Here is a 22,221-nt window from a genome sequence, read left to right as displayed (position 1 = left end):
TATGTCACATGAAAATGGTAAGTGTATGGATTACATTTTATCAGATTTTGGCTCTTGCTTGAAACCCTGGTAGGCATTCTCCAAGAGGAACACCATGAAATGTAACACAGGGATTTGCAGTGTGGGGCCTTTGCACTGTAGATGATGAAAGATGTAAAAACTCCAGCTTCTCTTCAGTGTTTCTAATCACCTGAAGCTTGTCTTTTTAAGATCCTGTTTTCCCCCTCTTTTATTTTCCTCTTTATAGAAAGCAAAGTTAAAGGATGTCTCCAGAATCATTTGCTATACTGAGGCACTATTAAGCTACTTCTGGGCATACAACTGCCACTTTTCAGAGTATTAGCTGCCTATCTAAAATACAAGTGTCATACAGCTCTAGCCTTTCTTCTCAAGGACAAACACTGTGTGTGACATCAACTGGAAGTGCACATCTTCCAGAGTAAGTCTTTATTTGGTCACTTCCTGCACTGAGCACCTATCCTAGACCCATGATGGCATTTAAATTCAACCTCACAACAGAGAGCCCACCGTACAACAATGAAGCATTCCAGTCAATGCTGTAGTCTTAACTAAATTCACATTGATAACACATTGCTATAATTCTGCTTCAATTAAAAGCATATCTCAGCAGAAGCCCAGGATATGATAGCTGCTCTGTGCATTTTAATAATACAGATCAATGGTGTCAGAATTCTACTTTACATAGATAAAGACTGATCATATTAAGACAAAATCCTGCATAACCTAAATGTATATTAATTGCAGCAATGCAGAAACTGATCACAATCTTTACACTCTGGATAAAATCAGTAAGCCTATTTCAACTGATTTCAATGTTTTAAAAGCAAAAGTGTTTTATTCTTTCCAAGATAAACAAAATACAGAAAAATACCAATATAATATCAAACTCCAATGAAAATGCTTAATTGGTTCTAAATATTAGCATAGCAGAACATGCTACTACGTGATTTTTGCAGCTACTAAAGTCAAACTAATTTATTCTGTACTTAAAAAGTTAATACAGGCAATGCAAAATTCTTGCTGCATTAGAAAAACAAATTGTTAAAGTATTTATCCTTGATTTTCATGTCATGCAATTTTGTTATAAATTTAGAAGATCAATAAACTACTGGACTAAGCAGTTATCACAAGTTTTCCTAGGATTCTGTTACTGAAAACATGCATATATATTACTGCAAATTTCTACGCCTGGAGACTACATAGGTTAATATTAAGTGTTATTAACAAAATTAGTAAAGTTGCCACTATTTGGGGCCAAGATTGTGGGATATCACTGGAAAGAACCAAAACAGGCAGCAAATATAACCTGTGACAGTACAAGTATTTTGAATAACACACCTGGTTTTATTTATGTGAGTTCTAGTATTTTCAGAAAGTTATTGAAAATATTGCTCCTCTATATTAAAACTACACATATAATATATTAACTACCTGACTCCTAACTGACTAATTGTGATAAGCTAATGCAAAGACAAGTAGAGCATTACATCAAAAGTATACCTTTCATATAATTAATCACAAGGGATAGGCCACTCGATTTAATTGGAAGATAAATAATAAAAAGTAAATAAACTTAATCTGTTTGTAGAAGGATTAAAAGTGTAGGCCATTTATGAGACTCTCTAACCCTACAATAAGGGCTCTGGCTCATTCATGGCATCATAGTAAAGATCAAAGTTATGCAACACAAGCAGCAACATGTATGTGCGCAGCTCTCACTAGAAATCTTTTTACACACAGTATTATGCTCCGGCTTTTCTTCAAGGCCAGAGAGTACACCATCCTTTGCAGTTTGTTTTTGCCATCTAATGTTCCTGTTTGAAACCTGCATATACTCTGCAAAGTATTAAAACAGGAATATAATATCCTGGAAGTATTTCTCTTCCAGTGGAAAATACTGAAGTCATGGACCCAGGCTTTCCTCACCAGTCATAACTGGGCCATGAAGTTGCTTGCAAATATTACTGGATTTATCAAACATGTTGCTGGTAATGCTCTATTTGGCTGCATGTAACAGCATAAATACTCCTTAATCAATGAATGCAAACTAGAAGGTACTGTAAATGCTATTCCAAATAGGTATAAACTATGGTTGCATAGATACAAAAGTAGATCCTTTTAGATGATTAGATGATATGGTAAATATGGAAAATTAGGTTTCTCTCTTGAACTGATATAAGCTCTTATCTTTCAAGAGAAAATTACATTACTTAACCTTTTCAGGAGGAGAAATCAACAAATACAAGTATTAAAAAAAAAAGAAAGAGAAGGCTGAGGAAAGGCTAGTGAAAAGCACACTGTAGCTTAGATTTTCACTACTGTTGCAAGAGTAAGTTTTGGCTTATAAGAATTATTAAGAATTCAGCTAGATAAATGACAAAGAAAACAAAAAGGTTAAAAAGAACAAAACATCTCTGATGTTCAGCTACCAGACAAGTTCTAGAGCTTTATAAAATCCTCACAACAGTGATCTGGCTAGTATGGTCTTAAAAAGGTCCATCTGATTTTGGTGATAGAGGAAAGAACCCATCTAAACTAAAACAGCCTCTACCACTTCTTAAAGTAAATACACACCAAGGAATGTTTCCACAATAAAACTGCAGAAAAAAACACCTTCAACTGAGATAGTGAAATAAGCACAGAACCTGTGCAGACTTATAGTGAAATCCACAAACAACTATCAGACTGATTATAAATACTCATTAAAAACAGAACAGTAAATCATAGAATCACAGAATTGTCAGGGTTGAAAGGGAGCTCTGGAGATCACTTCGTCCAACAACCCTGCCAAGGCAGGGTCAGCTAGAGCAGGTTACACAGGAACACATCCAGGTGAAGCTTTTTTAACCTCACAGAAAATACACTAAATAGACAGTCATATATAGGTATTTCTTATGAAGATAGGAAGGTCTTTTCCTTAGAGAAACACAAGAGGATGGTTAAGACTGTCATATTTATATAGCCTGATTTTTTTCTCCAAAATACCTTAAGTGTAAATGAGGCATGGGCAGGCAGTCAAGCTATGGTCACTAATTCCTGGAACTGATCTTTTTCAAGTAACTATAACTGAGAACTGATTTTGTGGCTATATCAAAATAGTCTCCATTCCCATTAACAGCCTCACAGTTAAAGTACACAGAGGCTTTACTTTTGGTCACATATTCTGTATTCTTCTGCGTTTTCCAAATTACTTGGAATTTGTTTAGGTAAACAAGTGCCAATCCTGAAGAAATATTTTGGACTTTCTGTTTTCAGGGAGAAGGGAAAATGGAAGTTCTGTTACCCACAGTGCAAAAGCACATGCAAGTACCATCAGGGAAACCTGAGAACCGAAATATCATCTTCTAAACTTTCATCTGCCAAAACCCGTGCCATCTATATAAGGCAGACATTTGCAATACTTCTACTTGTTTTGTTTGGGTAATGAAGAGAATTATTGAGGGGGTGGGGGAGAAGTCACACATTTAATTCAGCTAAAAATATAGTTCTACTGCATGTAGAAGTTAAATACTTGAAAAAGGAAAACTACACAGTCCATAAAGCCCACTATAGACTTTTTCCCTATTTTTATTCAATTTAATATGGGATGTTGTGGTGGGGAAAAGCATACTACTCTAATGATTTGGTTACAAGAGAACATCAATACGAGTAAGTCAGAGGATTAAATTGTACAGAGCACTAACTGTTTCACTATAAGTCCTCTCACAGAACTGTTGGTATACTACAAACTCTCAATCTTGATAATCACACACTAACTTTCTCACCTAAACAAATTCTATAATAAAACACTAAAATCTACTTGTACGTTTATTACCTGGTTAAGAGTACAACAATAAAACTCTAACAACATTTAAAATCTATAGTTAAACGATTTAATTAAAGAGATGCGGAATAGAAGCTGAAATGCAACAACGTGTAACTGCAGTACTAACTTCCAAGTAAAACCAAGAAAATGCATAGCATAAAGTTGAATGGCTGGCTGTATGTTAGTACAGCATACTATTCCTGCATACTGCTATGATGTGATACATTCTGCTCTGCTCAAAAAAACTCAACCACTTAAAATATCAGCATGCCTAAACTTAAAGGAGTAATATGTCTATGAAAAGTACAATTACTCCACATATAAGTTTGTTTCACTCAATACAATAACGTATATTGCAAGAAAATGTTGCAACTCAAACTAACATATAACAAATACCAGGAAAAGAAGTCATGCTGTACAATGATTCACTAATCAAGAAGGCATAAAAGTATCCACAGATCTCTAGAAGAAGTTTATGCACTATGTTATACTTATGCCCCAACTGAGAGGCATAAGCAAATTTAATACTGATTAAATACTGGAAACTTGGTTAAAGACACCCCTAAATAGCTGCCCTATGTTCACCAGTGATGAAACTACAGGACAGTGCATACAGTAAGAAATAGTATCTCAAAATAAATAAATTGCTTTGCTGCACTTGGAGCTAGTACTTTGTTAAAGGTAGTTCACAATCGAGTTACTCGCTTCTGATGTCTTACTAGGAGTTGTCCAAACACAGGAATATTGTATTCCTGTGGAATCTTGTCTGGTGAGGAGAAACACTCTCCTGGAAGAGCTAATGGATGCAAGCATGTCTCCCACATACAGGGGCAATATGGTCCTTCATTTTGGAACAGTATGAATGCAGTAAGTCACGAAAAGATATTTATAACTGGCATCCAATTCCAGTTAGAAAGTTTCTCAATCACTTGCCAGAGATGAAAAACTGTTTAAAGCAAAGAAGAGCCATTGCCATACTATGTCAAATGTAAGAAAAATACAGAAGACAGAACATGAATTTCTACTTAGTCTTTATTGAAGTGATAAATGCATCTGAAGCAGTCTCAGCAGACTTGGACTATGGAAAACACTCTCGGCTGCCTGGAAAATACATTAAAACTGTTGGTCAATTCCGTAATTGTATATTCAGCTGAAAGTTTGTCACTGGTGTTTTTTGCTGACCAATTCAGCATGACTGGTTAGATCAAACAACATTGTGTTTGTATGCCAAAACTACAATGTCTGTCTTTGCTGCAGTGTCAGTAACATATCAGAAATAGCCATACACAGCAGTTTTCTGTATCTCCTACACCTTTAACTTAATCAGACACAGTGTGACTCACAAGCCTCTGAGATCATTTTTTTTCTGCTTGTATGAGCTCAGGAAGGCCTCCTTAATTTATCACCAAATAAAGGAACAAATTGCTGGTGCTGGTGATTCTGGTATCAGCCTGCTGTTGCAAGACTGAGAGACCTTTTGGTTCATGTGACATTGTCTACTTTACAGCCTTGCTCTTTTTGACTAAATAATCTTTGATTGCTTCACAAAACTCTCTTAACTTCAGCACTGGATCAAGCCAAACACTGAACAGTGTTTGTGTTTTCACTTGGCTTCATCTGACTTTTAGAAACCTGGATATAGTGCTTCCTTCCATGACTAAATACTTACAAGCTGTCCATGTTTGGATTTAGATTAATTATGTATATAAAAGTGAAATATAAAATTCAATGCCAGCCCATATTTAAAAATAACTTTTGCCGTATCATACTAATGAAAACAGAGCATCACTGTAGAGGATGTACAGTTTGTGTGAATGAGAATACAATATCTATGTGCATCCTGTGCAGTCAGAAAAGGCTTGGCAAGGATTTATGACACAGACAAAGGAATTCTTTCAAGGACATGTAGCAAAATAACCTGAAGTTATGAGACAACAGACAAGACTAAGCAAGGCCAGTCTGGAACGGTCTTCCTCAGGCCACAATGGTCAAAAATGAAATGCAGTCAGTATTGTAGTCCTTCACCTCCTTTTTACCTCTGGACTTGATATTTCATTATTTAGGGAAAGAATTTGCCATTGCTAGATGAAATCTACAAAACATTTACATCTTTAGAGGTATAGTCAGTGTAAGAATGATTGTACCATCTGGCTGGGAACTTGAGTTAACTTTTGGCTTGTTTTTTGTTTCTTTTTTTTTCTTTTTGGTAATTCTACCTTTTTACAGAAGAAGTGATTTACTGATCCCTCCTAAGTGTTTAGTTATGATCTATTTTGGAAAGTAAGACAGAACAAAGAAGAAAGACTACAGATCACAAGAGAAGAGATTTAAAACCAACTCCAACTGGTTCACTGTGAAAAATGATATAACAAAAATGTAATACTTTCTAGCTGATATGAGGTTTACTTCAGATGTTCACTATCATTATAGAAAAGAAAAAATCACATGCAAAGGTCAGATTCTGTCACTATTACTCACATTAGGCATTACCTTAACTTAACATGCCTCATGAAAAATTGAAGTCAAAATAATCTGACACATTATGGCAAAATGCCCTTTACCTATCTCATACATCTATGAACAGACACTCCAATAACCATATTCAGGCTTTTAACTTTATTTTTAAAGACAATGTAGTGGACACAATTCGTTCATTCTTTTCCAGCAATTTTTAACTGATCTTAATTTACTGCTATGAAACAAACTGTTCCTGAGTTGCAATGGTGAAGAACTATGCTAGATTCAAGTATCTGCGTTTAAGGTGTAGGAAAACACTTCTTATCAGTCAGAGTACTTATCTGAGAATTGCTTTAATTGAATAGATTGTAATTCTAGACCAAATAAGGTAAGCTTTCTCAGATGAACTAGAATGATGGTTATAAATGTTTAAATTATAACTCAGAAACTCTTCCTACATTCTTCTGATTTGAAATGTTCAGCATAAAACAGTAAATACTGTCTGGTTGTTATTTTAGTCACCCTTAAAGTATCGATTTTATACTAAACATAAGGAAATTAAAACCTTAAGGTGAAACCAATGTTTTTCACAAGTTTACAGCCAAGTCAGTAGCAGGTTTGTTTAAAATATCATTCATAGCATATATTGACATTATAATATATCTGCTAATGATCAAACACGAAGGAAAATATAAGTGCACTTTACTACATATGCACATAAAAGAATATTATACATGACTGTTTTAAAATTATATGCTTTAAGTGCTGTGATATTACACATTTAATAATTTGGCAATTTCTTTCAAAGACAACTATTAAAATTAAGGGAAAAGAGGCCAAATATCAGCTCTGCTGAACTCCTGCCTGGAGCTGCAGACAAAGTATATATGGGGGATGAGGGCTAACCAATTTTTTAATTTTCCTGGACTAGATGAAGGTTAAATGTCTCCCACCCTAAGATGGTTGTATTCAGAGCTACTTAAGCTGAGGCCACCTGCAGCTAATGATTCTTGCTGATCAAAATTTGCTTGAATACTCTGTCCTTCCCGTCACCCAACCCCTGACAACACATAGCAAAGTTTTAGGAGTTATACAGATTTTACATTTGTTCTATCTATTTTTGCACAATTTCAGACAATGAGGAAAACCTTATTCAAGCTTTCTTGTTTGTGCTGTCTGCTGTTCTGTGGTACAAAGGCTGAAACAGCACAAGTCACGCAAAGCTTCACTTGTGCCTGCTTAAGGTGAAGGGCATGATTGCACATTAGTCTACAGAGCACAAAGAAACAGAGGTACTGCGAACCACACCTGTACATCTTTACATCATCCGTAAATTCAGAGCTATTACCAGGAGTCATGTCAGCCAGCTTATAGATCTCATTCAAATGAAGGCAGCAGTATTTACCAACAATCCCCACCACAAAAATACTCCTTGAGATTAATATCCTTGACCAGTAAATCTAGGTATGAAATGGCACTGTTGGTCAGAAAGGAATTTTAGATTTGGTGCTGCTGACCAGGTTTGCTATTGTAATTACAGAAGAGACTTTCTTACGGAAGACTGTTATCAGCAGCAAGTTGTGCCAGCAGTAAGGGAAACACTCTGTTTCTTCTCTCTGAAATACAAGAGCACATTTCTGTGCATGTCCCCCCACTTTACTCCTAATGTGCATAGCAACTACTTTTGAAATAGAGCCCTGCCCAGCATTTCCTTTTCCTTTAGCCACATTATTAAAGGCAGTGCATATCACTACTAATATATATCTTCACCACAGTAGAACAGGTGAAATTTCATTTTGAAAATATGCCCTCTATTAGGGGAAGACTAGCCCTTAAGGAGGCTGGGACTTGGCTTGGGCCTTCCACTGACTCCCTCACTAAGCCTGAATGATGCCTCTTCCATACATGCATGTTTGAACTGTGAGTCCAATGCAATTTCACTGGAAAGCTGGATATTTACAAGATAGTTAAGCATGTAACATGCTTACAAAATTGGACTTTAATTTATCTTTAATTACCCCATTTCCTCTCTCTATTGCTACGGATCTGAAATTATCTGGATTGTTCCTGAATTGTATAATATGGGTTCTCTACTCATTAAATACACTAAAATTTTTTAAAAGGGAAGATTAGGAAATTAAAGATATTCATGACAATTTCATAGGTTCCACTGTCAAAGCTTAGGGCTTTAAAAGTACATTGAAAGACCAACTACTTACCTTGAGAGCTTTACTATCTGAATAATCTTACTTCCTGATTGTTATCAAATTCATCACTGACGAGGATTTCATTAACAGATATGGACAGGCATATACACACAGTCACAAAATAAAGTCATTTTGCAAAGCAAGAAGCTAATTTTCATTGTACGCTTAAGATAGGGAGTTGCTGTCTCAGTTTGATATGAAAGATACAGAGAATTTTCCTCAAAATTACAGCTATTCTTTTTCCCCCCCACATCACAATGAAGTTTCAATGAGTTAGTTTATCTGTGAGGATTAGTTATGAATTGCATTAATTAATAACTGCATTTTCTGAAAAATGAAACCAGCTCTTTAGCATCTGTCCCAACCTTTTCTCTATCTCAAATGACACTAAAAAAGGAATAAAGCACACTTTTATCAGTAACGTTTCTTCCACTGTAGGAACCTAAATGACAATTTGAAACCTCAGAACACTGATTACAATTGCTCCCCAGCAGCAAAAATAAAAACTGGTTGTCTGGGTCAAAATTCCCAAATTGTCAGTGATGTTTAAATATTTCATCTTTAAATATTAGCCTGACTATTCAATAATTTAAAAGTTACCCATAACACTATTGCCTTGACTGCAATGCATTATTGAGAAAAATAAAGATGATGACATAAGGGGAAACAGAACACATCACCTGACTCATCCACACCCCATCTTGGTGAGGCCTCATTAACATTACACATAAGCTGAAGGAAATGTTTTCCAGCACCCCATAGTGAATTGAACTAATGTGCAAAAGCTGCTGCTGAAAAAACACAATGCGTGAGTAAGTTGTTCACAGAAACTGGATACATTTAAAAATGTAACACTTGACATAATTTTCTTGGGGCTTAGATACATACAAAAAACTTTGGAATTTTAAGCAAAATATCCGTGAAGAAAAAGTTACATTTGAGCGTATTACATATTTGTTATAGAAATTATGGCTTTAAACACTTAGGGAATTTTGTATTTCCTCCAAAATCAACAAGTATTTTTAAAGCTGCACTTCTGTGAAATCTAAACTTACTACAAAAGTAATATACAGTTCATTTACCCCAAATAATTGCCTAAACTCCTCTTGTAACAAAATAAAGAAGAAAATAATCCTAGAGGAGAAGAGAGTGTAAAGTGTGTTTCAAGACTGCATTATTTGATCAGGGACCATAAATACTAATATCTCAGCTTCAATCACATGTAATAGCACAAGATTAGTGCAGAGTGAAATTATTATTACAACATTGTGATTTAGACTATATACAGCCACACAGGAGAGGGACCTTTCCACTTCTGCCTGTCATACCCAGACCCAAGAGCAATCAAAGAGGGACGGGGCAGAGTCTTGACACAACACTGCAGACAGTTACTGCTGCTCTTTCCTTCCTGAAGCAAAAAGAAGGTGTGGGATGGATATTGTAACTCTTATGAGTGTCTCTTGAGAAAAAAGTACTGCAACAGAAATTATGCTTACTTAAAACCCTTTATTTCTAGTTGTACCAAAACTCAAAATCTAACTTTTAAGATGAATTACGGGTTAAATGATCAGTATTTTAAAATGTGTACTTAGCACTGTGGATAAATCTTACCCTGAAGATGATACGGTTCAAAATTCTAATAAAAGATGATATCTGAGATATAAAAATGAACAATAAAATCACATATTTTACCCTACAAATACAATAAAAGCTAACTGCTCTGTAACATTTCAGTCAATAGAGCAATGCAATCAAATTTATAACTTCAGCAAGAAGGCTCAAGAAAGCCTGAATAAATTATTTCATGAAGTGTTACATCCAGAAACACTTGACAAAACTGTGGATAAATAGAAATGCAATTGATTAACTAAAGAAAATTATAACAGAGAATTATTAAGAATTAAATGCCACGGCATATTCCACCAATCTGTGAGGGCAGTTGCAATATTTACTAAAAAGCAAGGTATCCTCATGCCCCATTTGAAGCACTCCTGTGTCTCTGCATACAAGACACAGCGTTCAGGCTTATGAGCAGTGAGCAGGATTATGCAGGGTTGGAAAGACTTTTGTCCATCTACTATTCTGTATCAGCACAAACACCTCTTACCATCTCAGCATTCCAGAGACAGTACCTTTTCCCCTGACATCGAATAATGAAATAAAGACCAGCCTTTGCTCCGCAGCGCAGAGGGCCCTGACTCCTCACCTCCCAGCTGCACAGCGGCTCGGCCGGAGGCAAACCCACTCTAACACAATACTGTTCCTGGCTTCACTGGGAATGATTAGTCAGGGCTGGCCCCCCAGCACTGCTGCCTTGAAGTTCACATGCTCTGCTTTCAGTCGCTACCAGAGCAGCGAAGGGGGTTCCCAAGTGGAGCTGGTTTGTACCAGGGGCAGGAGGAGCTGGCACACAGGTGCCTGCAGTCACACTTGTCCCGAATGGCAATAATGCTGTAACACTCACACTAATGATCACCAATGCATTTCCACGCCCAAAGTAAAGCTATGATGATAGTTCTTAAGGAAATACTCTTCTACTTAATTTTTTTTTGTAAATAGGGATACAGTGATTTCAACAACATTGTTTTGCTTTTATCCATGACTCAGATCTGAATTATGATGTAATAATTTCTGGCCCAGGTTGACTTTTTCATGAAATACAAGAAAATACTACCTTTTGTTGTAGACACTCAGCGATTCTGCAGCACTGCTGGCAACACACACACAGAGTGCACATAAACAGGTGTTTAGGGAAGCATTACCACAGATGAATCGTAATCCTAACCTGATGGACCATTTCATATCCCGTATCTAAAGATCAATCACAAAGCCTGGGGAGTACAAACAGAATTTGAATTATAAGATGTTTCTGGGCTCCTAATTTTCCTTACCATTTCACTTAGGCATAAGGAGGGCACGCAAGCACATGTAATCATTCAGTGAGCTATAGTCTCAAAATAACTATTTTCTTCCTTATCCTTTAGTTTTTATATCAAATATGTGTGGGCAAAGTTTGTAATAAACTAATTTTATTTATTCAATGAATGATGTTTTAAGCAATGCAGTCTTCTCATAGTTAAGCAATGTAAAACAAATATATGGCTTCAATTCTGTATTGCTGGGCACTAAAAATTAATTACATTATGAATTAAGTAATAATTCTACAAAACCATTTGTTAAAATCAGCTAACAACATATCAATCATTATGTATGGTAATAACCAATTTTGGGGTGAAGGTGTCATAAAGTATAACAAATAGTTCATAGCAGTAATATTTAATTTAAAAAAAAATGAAATAAAGTGTTTGAAAAACTTTCTGTCATTAAGCTGCCATCCAGAGCTGTAGCCTGGAAGTCACTTACGGACACTATACAGCCACAATGTCGTTGGCACCTGGCTGTACTGAAAATTAAAAACATGAGACTAAAGGGGTAAAAGGGATGTAAAAATGCAGCCACTCCAAGCCACTGCTGAGTGCGTGCCATTTCATAGCCATAATTTAAAGACATCAGAAGGGGGGGAAAAAAATGAAGCCCAATAAAAATGGAAAATGTTAGATTAATGACATAGTCATTAAAATAAAAAAGGTGGAGTTATATGAGGAATGGATCTTATCTGAGTTATTGAAATTAAACAAGTTATTGTAAAAATCATTCTAAAAATCACATTTTACTAAGCTCAAGGAAGGAAGACAAAAAATAGAAATCTTCATGGGAATATTTCAAATTGTCAGTGGCTTTAAAAAAGTGATTTAAGGTTTTCTCTTGTATCTTCTCTTTCAATTTTAGAATTTTAGTTGCCATATATTATAATGGTATTTTAGCTATAAAAGTAGTTTTCCACTCACTGTTCTCTTGCCTTTCAAGGAGACAAACAGTTTTTCTTTCCTCTAAATGAGCACAATAAAATGGGTAAGCTGTCTAGGGAGAAAGAACCCAGACAAACTGGTGGTATAAAGCTCCACAGAAAAATGTGGTACAGAGAAGAGGCAACCTAAAGCATGTTTACTGTATGCCATGCAATTTATTCTACTAGGCATGTTAGAATAAGAGTTTCTCACTGCTGAATTATGGTTAGGTTTTGTTCAAAAACAAACCCATTGTTACTGCTGTCCCTGATGTCGAACCTTGAAGAAAGTAGGGGAGAAAAATTTGCATGCAAAACTGTCTCATAAAAATATCAATTCTGTAATAAATACTAATTAAACCCAGATTCTTAAAATCTGAGGCCAGATCCTGCTAATATTTCCTACAAAGCTGCTTATATAAGCTCTATGCATGTCTATATGTATTTTAGTAGACTAATTTTCAGTAAGTATTCTCCCATCTTCTGGAAAACCTTTCTGAAGTATCAACAGAACTGGCTGATATCAAGAGCCAGCTAAAAGAGAAATAGAATAAAGTGTAAACTACAGATGCATTTAGAAGAACCAAAGCTTCACAAGATTTTCCTCTCCCTAGCTGATGTAGGCAAACCAACAGATTGTCTTTCTGTCAGGCAAACCCTGATGGAGATAAATGTAAAGGCGGGAGTGCACGCCTAATTTTTACATACAAGCTGCAACCAGACCATGGATTTATGCTTCAAGGCAACCAGATTTCTCCTTGTGTACTCTTAAACACTGCTGCTGCACTCAGTTCATGGCATTTAAATGCCTTTAAAACCAAACACAGGCTCTGCCCCCTCCTCCGCTCCTACTAATTATATACTTTTTTGTTTGAAGAAGCAAGCCCTTTATTGCTCATAATTTCAGCTATCACTTGCTTGGGCACCTTCTACAGATCAATAGCACATAGTTAAGTGGATGAAAAGGCTAAATGTGATTGTCATTTGCAATTCAAGGTTGCGTGGTTCTCATCCCCCCTCCACCTTAAACTTTAAAAGTGCTGTGCTTGGTTTTCATTTTAGAATACTAAATCCTGTTGCAGGTATACAGTAGCTGCACATTCAAAGCCTTTTGTCTTAAATTAAATATCTGTCATTTTTTAAGGCCAGAACATTGGCATAGGTTATAATAAAAACTAGCGTCCAACCTGCAGTTTTACAGATTCCATTGCTGGTGGCCATACATCTTTGATGGCAAAACTACATTGGTTGTAGCGCCATAAAATCAATAAATATTAACCTTTTCTGACACTTTCTGCACGGATGCTTTATCAGTCGCTGTCAGGTGATAGAACAGTCAGCTCAGAATCCATACCAAACTAAGAAACTAATGCAGATTAACAAGTCTTTAAATACAAAAAATTGGGAATGAAATTCTGGTTTTATATGATAAAAATTAAACCAAATCATGATACTACAGAATCATAAATTTATTACAGATACTTCTAGCAATGTGTGAAACATAAATACAGTATTGCCATGGCAAAGTAATGACAGCAATTAAATAAATTCAGTTTTATATTTCATGACTGACATATCTATTGCAGCTTATAAAATAAAAAATTTACCCAACTATACAAACCTGTATCTCAGTATTGTTTAGAAACTCACAGTCCTTACCTTGCTGAGAGACATCTATACCAATTCAATACACTTAGAACTCAATTTCTAAACAATGTAATCAAAAAAATATAAAAGTTTACCGGAATGAAAAGACACTGCTTAAGTTATCTCCTACCTCATATAGCTGTAACAATAACCATGTTTAGATCTAAGCATCTTAGAAGCCTAAGGCCTTTAATTATTGGAAAACATCTTGCTGTTTCCAATCTATACTGTAGCACAATACAGACTGAAAACTTGGATTGGTTTTATTTCTCCCTGTCCTGAACACAGCAATTTCTTCTATATGACACTGTACTTGTTTGCCAGAGCATTAGAAATTATACTTACTTATATGTCATTCAGGCGACGTTTTTAATAATAAATATATGAGCTAGTCAGAGAACATGGCCTTTCCAAAACTCTTCAGACTTCTTGAAAACCACCTCAGTATCTTAAAAGGTTAGGACATATGTTCTAATAGTTCTTCAAATATGGAATCTAGTAGTAAATCCTTGAACAACACTGGCCATATTGATCTATTTATAGTAAGGAATTATTGAAAAATGACAACTATATTTGGCTATATTCATCCTATACTGTACAAGTCTATTAGAAGTTTTCTTATCTGTAACTTTTAAATCTATTTTCATGTTTCTTTCTAACAAGGCGGAGCATCAGTCTATGGGCAACAATTACCTTCTCTTTGAAATAATAGTACCTGAAATGCAAAAATAAATTAGTAAAATCTATTGAAAATACAGATGTTAATGTTACACCAGTCTTTAGACAAATACGCCCAGTTAAGTAGGTAGCAGGTACACAACAGTATTTGGAGAAACAGGGAACCACTTTGAGAAATTTAATGTAGTCCTATGTTATGCAAATGAAAGATAAATTCAAATGCATTAGAAGCTTTATCATATAAACTTTAAGTTTTAGCCTGAAGTACAATTTTAAATCTACTGTTTCATTCAACCATATCTGTACTTCTGCATTAGCCAAGAAACTTACTTCTGCCAATCAGCATCAGGAGCAATCAGACTACAAGTTCTGTAATGATTTCTTTAAAAAAACATTTGCAAAAATAGTTTACCTATTAATGCTAATGTGAAAGGATATGCATTTATTTTGAAAATCCTAGAAAATCTTAGGAAAAAAAAGAAAAAAGGGAAAAACCTGAGAGTTTAAGCAAAGCCTAGATGTTGACAAAATTTAAAAAAATATAAAATTTGAATATGCCTAAAAGTCTCCCATGTCACAATGAGGACATAAGATTGAAGCTTATTCCTGTGCCTTGTACAGAAAACTCACCACAGAAAGAAGGCACCGACATTGCAAAGTGGATGGTCTTTAGGTTGTGTGCAAAAGTAGCTCAGCAAATTTTACTGACAATTTTGACAGTGGCTGAATTTGCTCAGAGGAAGGTGAATTACAAACAAAAGCATCAACAAATAATATAATAATGAATACTATTGGAACAGTAAGGATTTACAGATAAATCCCTACCACACAAGGCTAACTTGAGTTGACTTGAAGCAGCTTTATCCCACAGGCACTTCATGGTGGTGACAGGCACTAATATGTCAGGACTCCAAATGTTTCACAATGGCTCCTTCTTTTTAATTTTACCTTACTCAAATATTCTAACAACTACTAAAACTATTTTACTAATTGAACAATTAATTGCTTAGTAACCCCTAAATTAAAATTCTTCAAGTTCCATTCTGAATTATAGATACATATGCCAAATCCAAAATTGATGTTACATTGAGAATGTTTGCCTAAAACCTTTTGATGGCTCTTGAGACAACTTGATCATCAGTTTTATCTTTCTTTGCTATCAATTGATGCTTTTATTTTATGTTTCCTCCAGATCCTATTACTTTTAAGTTGGTTGACTCTTTTATATCTCCTAAAAGCTGTTTTCTGAGAACCATGATCTGCTGTTACTTCCCAGAGTTTGAATAAGAAGGTCTGTTTTGGCAAGGTACAAAAGAGGTAGGAACCTAGTTTAGTACATAGTATGGCAGTGATCTTAATACTCCTTTGTGTGTACATTATACACTGTAACCCCAAACACTATAGAGCAACCAACTCTCCACTTAGAAAAGTATGGAAAGTATGGAAACTCTCCATTTAGAAAAGTTTTACTAATGAAAAACTCTTCCTTCAACAATAATCTAAGTTTCTGAAATCTTATTGAAGCAGGGATTATGACAATCAATAACTGATGTTCATTAAATACCTGAGAAGTCCTTCTAACTACATTGCAAAAGCCTGTCCAGCAACTCTGCTTCTGGAAGTTGGACACCTCCTGTACCTCCCACACCCAAGCAACTGGAATTGCATCCACTTAAACTACCAGTTTGAAACCTTGCATCCAGGCCTGTGGAGTCTGAACCAGTGATCTGTACTGTCCACAGTCCAAAGCCTTCATTAATGCTCAGGCTCCTATGTAATTTAAATGAAAATTGTATTCACTTTCAGGTCCCCTTTTACTATCAGAGAAAATTATATGAAAATCATATTGTAATGACTCAGAGAATGAAAACATCTGTATTAAATCTGCAGTGGTTACCTTGTTACAAACCATTTCTTTGACATTAGATATTGATGAGCACACACTCTCTACAATAAATTCAAGACATGCATAAAATATCTCAAATTCAGAAGATGTACTTTATATCTTTGCATTTAGATAAAGGGGATCCCCACTAACTGGTCTTCTGGGAGTCAAGAGCTATGATGTCTGTCTCCACGGCTTTTTGACATGATACAAGAATTACAGACAGCCAACATGAGATGTACTTTTATGAGATATAGTTTCATATTACACTCTTATACGTTCTCCAAGAAAGTGAAGCAATCTTTCTTCTGTGAGACTTCTACCTATCTTCATTTCCTTTAGTGCAAACAGTTATAGACAAGCTCCTCTTTGAACTGATAATTTTTTAGAGGTCATTCAGCCCATAATTTCAGGTCCTAGTCACTATCCTGATGGTCCTTCTTAGGAAATTGGACCCAGTGGGAACGTTTTTTCCTTCTGCTTAGTCTATGGGTCAGCATTTTCCTTCCCTTGTACTTCTTAATTCCCTTAAGTGGCAATTATTTAAGGTACAGTTAGAGAGGGTGCAATCTACATTCATCCAATAAAACCTAAATATTAAAAAGGACAGAAAAATCCAGCATGGTTACTAAGGATATATGGGAGAGTATTTAGCATTTGAAAGGTACCAAAGATCTGGTAAATGAAAAAATGGAAAAAATTATGAAGAACTATTGGAAGGAAGATAGAAATTAGAAGTACAAAAGAACACGTGTCTCAGAGAGACAAGGCATCTTACTTACAAAGGTCAAAATTCAAGATGCCAGTTCAAAAAATTAATGGAAAGTCGGTGCAGCATATGTTGGATTAAGAAAAGCAGACAAAAAGGAAGTCCAAAAGAAATTTTAAAAATCAGCATGGAATTGCAATGATTTTTGTTTCACTGGAGCAATTATTGCTGAGGGCTCTTCTCCTCACTCATGATTCAAAGTAGTAAGTTAGTGACACAGGGATGTTTCTGTTATTGCTGAGCAGCACTTACACAGCATCACGGCCTTTTCTGCTTTTTATCCCACCCTACTGGTGAGGACACTGGGGGTGCACAAGGAGTTGGGAGGTGACACAGCCGGGACAGTTGCCCCCAACTGACCCAAGGGACATTCCATACCATGTGGTGTCATGTTCAGTGCATAAAGTGGAGGGAAGAAGAAGTAAGTGGGGGGATGTTTGGAGTAGTGGTGTTTGCCTTCCCAAGTTACTGTTATGCATCACAGAGCCCACCTTTCCTGTAGATGGCTGAAAATCTGCCTGCCTGTGGGAAGTGATGAATGAAGTCCTTGTGTCAACACATTAAACTGTCTTTATCTCAATGCACAAGCTTTCTCACTTTCACCCTTCTGATTTTCTACCGCATCCCTACATTGGTGGGAATCAGTGATTGGTGTGTGGTACTTAGTTGCTGGCTGGGGTTAAACCACAACAACTTCAACATGTATCTGATTCTGAAATTATTTGCTATTATTTGTGTAGTAACAGAAACTTGTGTAGCAAGCAAATAATTATTTTATGTGATTTACAAAAAAATTTAAAATTCAAACAATGACTTGCAAGCAGATTTAAGCGATTAATCAAGAGTACTTTCAGTGCAGGTTGTTGGGATGCTACAGGAAGGAAAAGTGTAAAAGGTTCTCTAAATAATGTACAACCACAGTGAAAGAGACCAAGAGGTGGTGGCATTATGTAGGCAAAATACACTCTGCTATGTTTATTTGAAATATGGTGTCCACAGGTCTTGAAGTACTGTTAGTTCAACTCTACAAGTAAAGGAAATAATTAGTCTATAAAGGAGCTGCCACAGTTGAGAAATTTATTATTTATGTTTATTTATAGATATTTCTTATTTATATTTTCATATAAATTATAGTTACATAAAATGATTGATAAAACAAATTAGCAATATAGAATTATTTTAAGTTTTAAAATATTAAGTATTTGTTTTATAAACATTATAACACAAAATACATTATAAATCAAAATTTTAATTTTGTTCTTCAAGTTGCATCTAACACTTTACATTTACTTTGATGAAAAATAATTCAGAGCTTTATATTTCTTAGCACTCCAGCAAAACTTCCCTAGATGATAACAATAAGAGATCTAGTCTTTAAAAGAGCTTCTTTTCATAAGAAAGCCATTTAATTCTTCAGAGTATAGCACAATCTCCACACAAAAACATCCTAGGTACTATACACCTTTATTTTTTATTCCTCCTGTAAGGTTATTAAATTTTTGTTTGTTTGTTTGGAAGTTTTCTTGATGACCCTCATATCCCATGTTTCAGTGTTTTTCTTAGCATTTTAATATGCTGACTTTCCAATACTAGTATTTCCTTTTATTATTTATATTTTCCATATAGTATTATGCATATATATTTCCTAGCAGAATTAAATATTTTTTGTCTTTCTACATGGCTGTCCTGTCTTAAGGGCTTTCTTCTACTTCTGCACTTAAATATTTCAGCCTTGCTTTAAAAGTTTTATGTTCGAATATGCTATTTTTAGCACCAAATAGGCAATAATATGTCTTGTTCTTCATGAAGGATATTTTATCTATTAGTATAATGAAACAGTAGCTTGGAGTAAGATTACCGTCTCTTCCTCAGTGAGCCTGACACCCTTGCAGAGGCAACAGTCTCTGTGGACACCAGCAGAGATCCAGCAAGTGGCTACCAATGCAAGGCAAGCAATTGGCAAAGCAGATGCCCGTCCAAGGGTGTGTGTAGGGCAGATGCGAGGTAGGCATTAGGGCTCCAAAGAAAATTTCAGAACCGATGAGAGTTTCAACCCCTTCCAGGTCAAATGAACAGTTCCCCACCTTGGAAATTGGAATGCCACAGGGAGGAGCAACAGGAAAAGAGGTGCTCACCAGCACCCAGATTAAATGTTTAGATATAGGCAAAGAGATTCAAGGTGCTCAGGAGTAAAAGTTCACACCACAAAAAATTAGGTGCCTTGTTACAAAGTGGGATAGTTCTTCAGAAAGGAGTGACAACTGCTAAGAAATCACCAGCGCAGAGGGCTGTGGGCAGAACGGCATTGATCAGAATGTAGGAGTGTGACTACACGCTATTGGTGCCGCACACAATGAGAACCCCTTCTGCGATAGCCCTGCAGCTTATTGCCGACTCTCTGAGGGAAAAATGACACAAAACACGACACGCCTTATATCTCCACTGATCAGAGGTACTCATATGTTTTTCTGGCAGTATTTTCCTTTTCCTTTAAAACTATATTCTGAACATTTTTTCTTTAGTGAGACTCATGGCTCTTAGCAGAGAATACCATTCACTTAAAGGATGCAACTAACACTAATAGTGGTGGGTTTTGAGAATTAGTTGATGTAATATTTGCATCAAAATATTTCAACACCTTCCTTCATGTCACTCAGCAGCAATATATGCTGATTGTTCAGGAAAAACAACTAAGAGACTATAAAGGGAGTCCCTATGCTCTTCAACAGCAGCAGAAAAAGCTACATACTAGAGAAAAAAAAAGAAAGAGAAAAAATACTTCCATGACCTCAATTTCTTTATTTTTCCTACATCACGTGTTACCTGGAAAGAACCAACTCTGATGTCATGACCACCCAGATAAAGACACTGGCTAAGGAAGCTCTGCTAGGTATACAATGCCTTCTAATAGAAGACAGCTATAAAAATAAACAAATGACTTAGGTTTTTTTTAAAATGTAGATTAATTTTTCCTGAAAGACAATAATATGTAATCTACATACTTTATAAAGAACCTGGCTTTCTCCTTTACAAACAGAAGATCATTTATACTAGGTTTTTATTTCAAGCACACACTAAAATTATTATTCTTCACAAAAGAGGAAAGGGAGTGTCTGCCAATCAACATGACATGCTATTGAAAGACTGGCACTAATAGCTATGACAAGAGGAAACCTGTTTGAAGAAGAGCTGCTGCTGCCTTTTTCTTTTTTTTTAAGTATACCAGCCATCAAAAATAATGTTTTATCTGACTAGAAACCCAAGCAATATTGCTGCTGTAAAAGCTTGCACCTGATTTGCCTACATCTAGCAATGACAATTTTAATATTGTTTCAGATGACAGCATTTAAAGTGTTTTATTTAAACAGTGATAAAGACTAAGAACATTAACTATTCCCAGAAAAGTGTTAAATATGCTTGCACACAAAACTCTGTATCTATTCTTTGGAGGCTTTACAACAGGTATGAATTTCAAGTTTGCATAAGTACTCAACTGACTTGTATTTCCATTGCTTCATTGATAAATAGTATTCACAGATTTTATATTTTTGTAGTTTGACAAATTCAGAGGGCATAAGAGCAAACAGGCTTTTATTATTTCATTTTTCATATTTTTTTAACTTTATATTTTCTACTAAAGAATGAAAAGATGCAAAAGAAAAGATTAGAAAAAAAAATTAGAAGTAGAAAAGCACTAAGATACTAGTATAATTGCTATATTATCAGGTTCTGTGTGTCCAATTCACATTCTGAATAAGTCTGCAGTTTCCACTTGGTAATACAGTTATACCTTGATAAAATCATATAATAGATCACACCATAACTTTTAGCAATCAATTTTTTCTCTTAATAATTTGATAAATGTAGCTGTCAAGTGGGATAAAGATCACAATTTTATTTAGGATTAAGTATTGGAACTTTTAGAATTCTGTTCATGAATATTGCAACTGTTACAACTGATAGGATCACAATTTTGTCCCTTGTTGATGATGTAATCGTGTTGCAGGTTGCTAGTGCAGCCCCGTTTCTCAAAAGCTGAAGAAACTGAAAGAGAAACGTGTGGAGAGCACGGTCTTCTGAAAAGCACACTTGAAGTTTGCAAAAATGCTTTTAAAGTACGTATAAAACAGACCTTGAAGTAAATTTTTCTCATTTCCCCTGCTTTCTGGAAAGAACTAAAACACCTCCTAGTTCTGTTCCCCTAATCTAAAAAAGAAAGGATTATGATATAGGTCCAGTTAAGTGAACAGATGATTAATTGAACTGCCTTTTCATTGATTTCAGATCTCAGTAGCCAGTAACACAGTACAGAAACCATCAGGCAAAAGAGCAGAATTTCATACAGATTCTTCAAACTCATTAAACTAATAAATAAATGCATGTTCCAGTGTTTTTTATTAAGGATTTAATGACGTACCAGAAAGAAACAGTTTACGCAAGTGCATTTCCACTCAGGCTCAAAGAAAATAAGGATTTAGTGCTGATGACATCTCTCTGAGAAAGAACACTTGGGGGGCTTAGGTGTCTCCTCAGCTACTCCATTGCTGTCACAACACCCAAACACTTTAGATTCACAAACACAGCCCTTACCAAGAGGCTGTAGACTAAAACTATTTGAAGATTTAAGAGCAGAAAGGACCATTATATGATAGTCTGACTTCCAGGATATCAAAACCCCTCAAGTTTTTCAGTGAACCCAGCAATGTTGGGTTCTCCTAAAACCTAATGTGCAGGAAGACATCCAGTCTCCTCAAGGCTCAAAGGAACAGAACAGGAATAATTTCTTCTGCTAGTTGCTGCCAGAGCTCAATTGACCTCATATTTAAGTGTCTGCACCTTGTTTCTCATTTCAATTTGTCTGACTATGCTTTCAGTAACTGATTTTACCTAGGCTTTTCTCAGCTA

General features: G+C 35.5%; 1 protein-coding gene across 1 annotated transcript in view; it reads right to left on the bottom strand.

Moving 5' to 3' along the window:
- Positions 1–22,221, bottom strand: part of ZNF407 (zinc finger protein 407) — a 352,657-nt gene that overhangs the window by 69,910 nt on the left and 260,526 nt on the right. The gene's annotated exons all lie outside the window — the stretch shown is intronic.

Source organism: Pithys albifrons, chromosome 4 (assembly GCF_047495875.1).
Source record: "Pithys albifrons albifrons isolate INPA30051 chromosome 4, PitAlb_v1, whole genome shotgun sequence".
NCBI lineage: Eukaryota > Metazoa > Chordata > Aves > Passeriformes > Thamnophilidae > Pithys > Pithys albifrons.
This window is presented reverse-complemented; position numbering and strand designations above follow the sequence as displayed.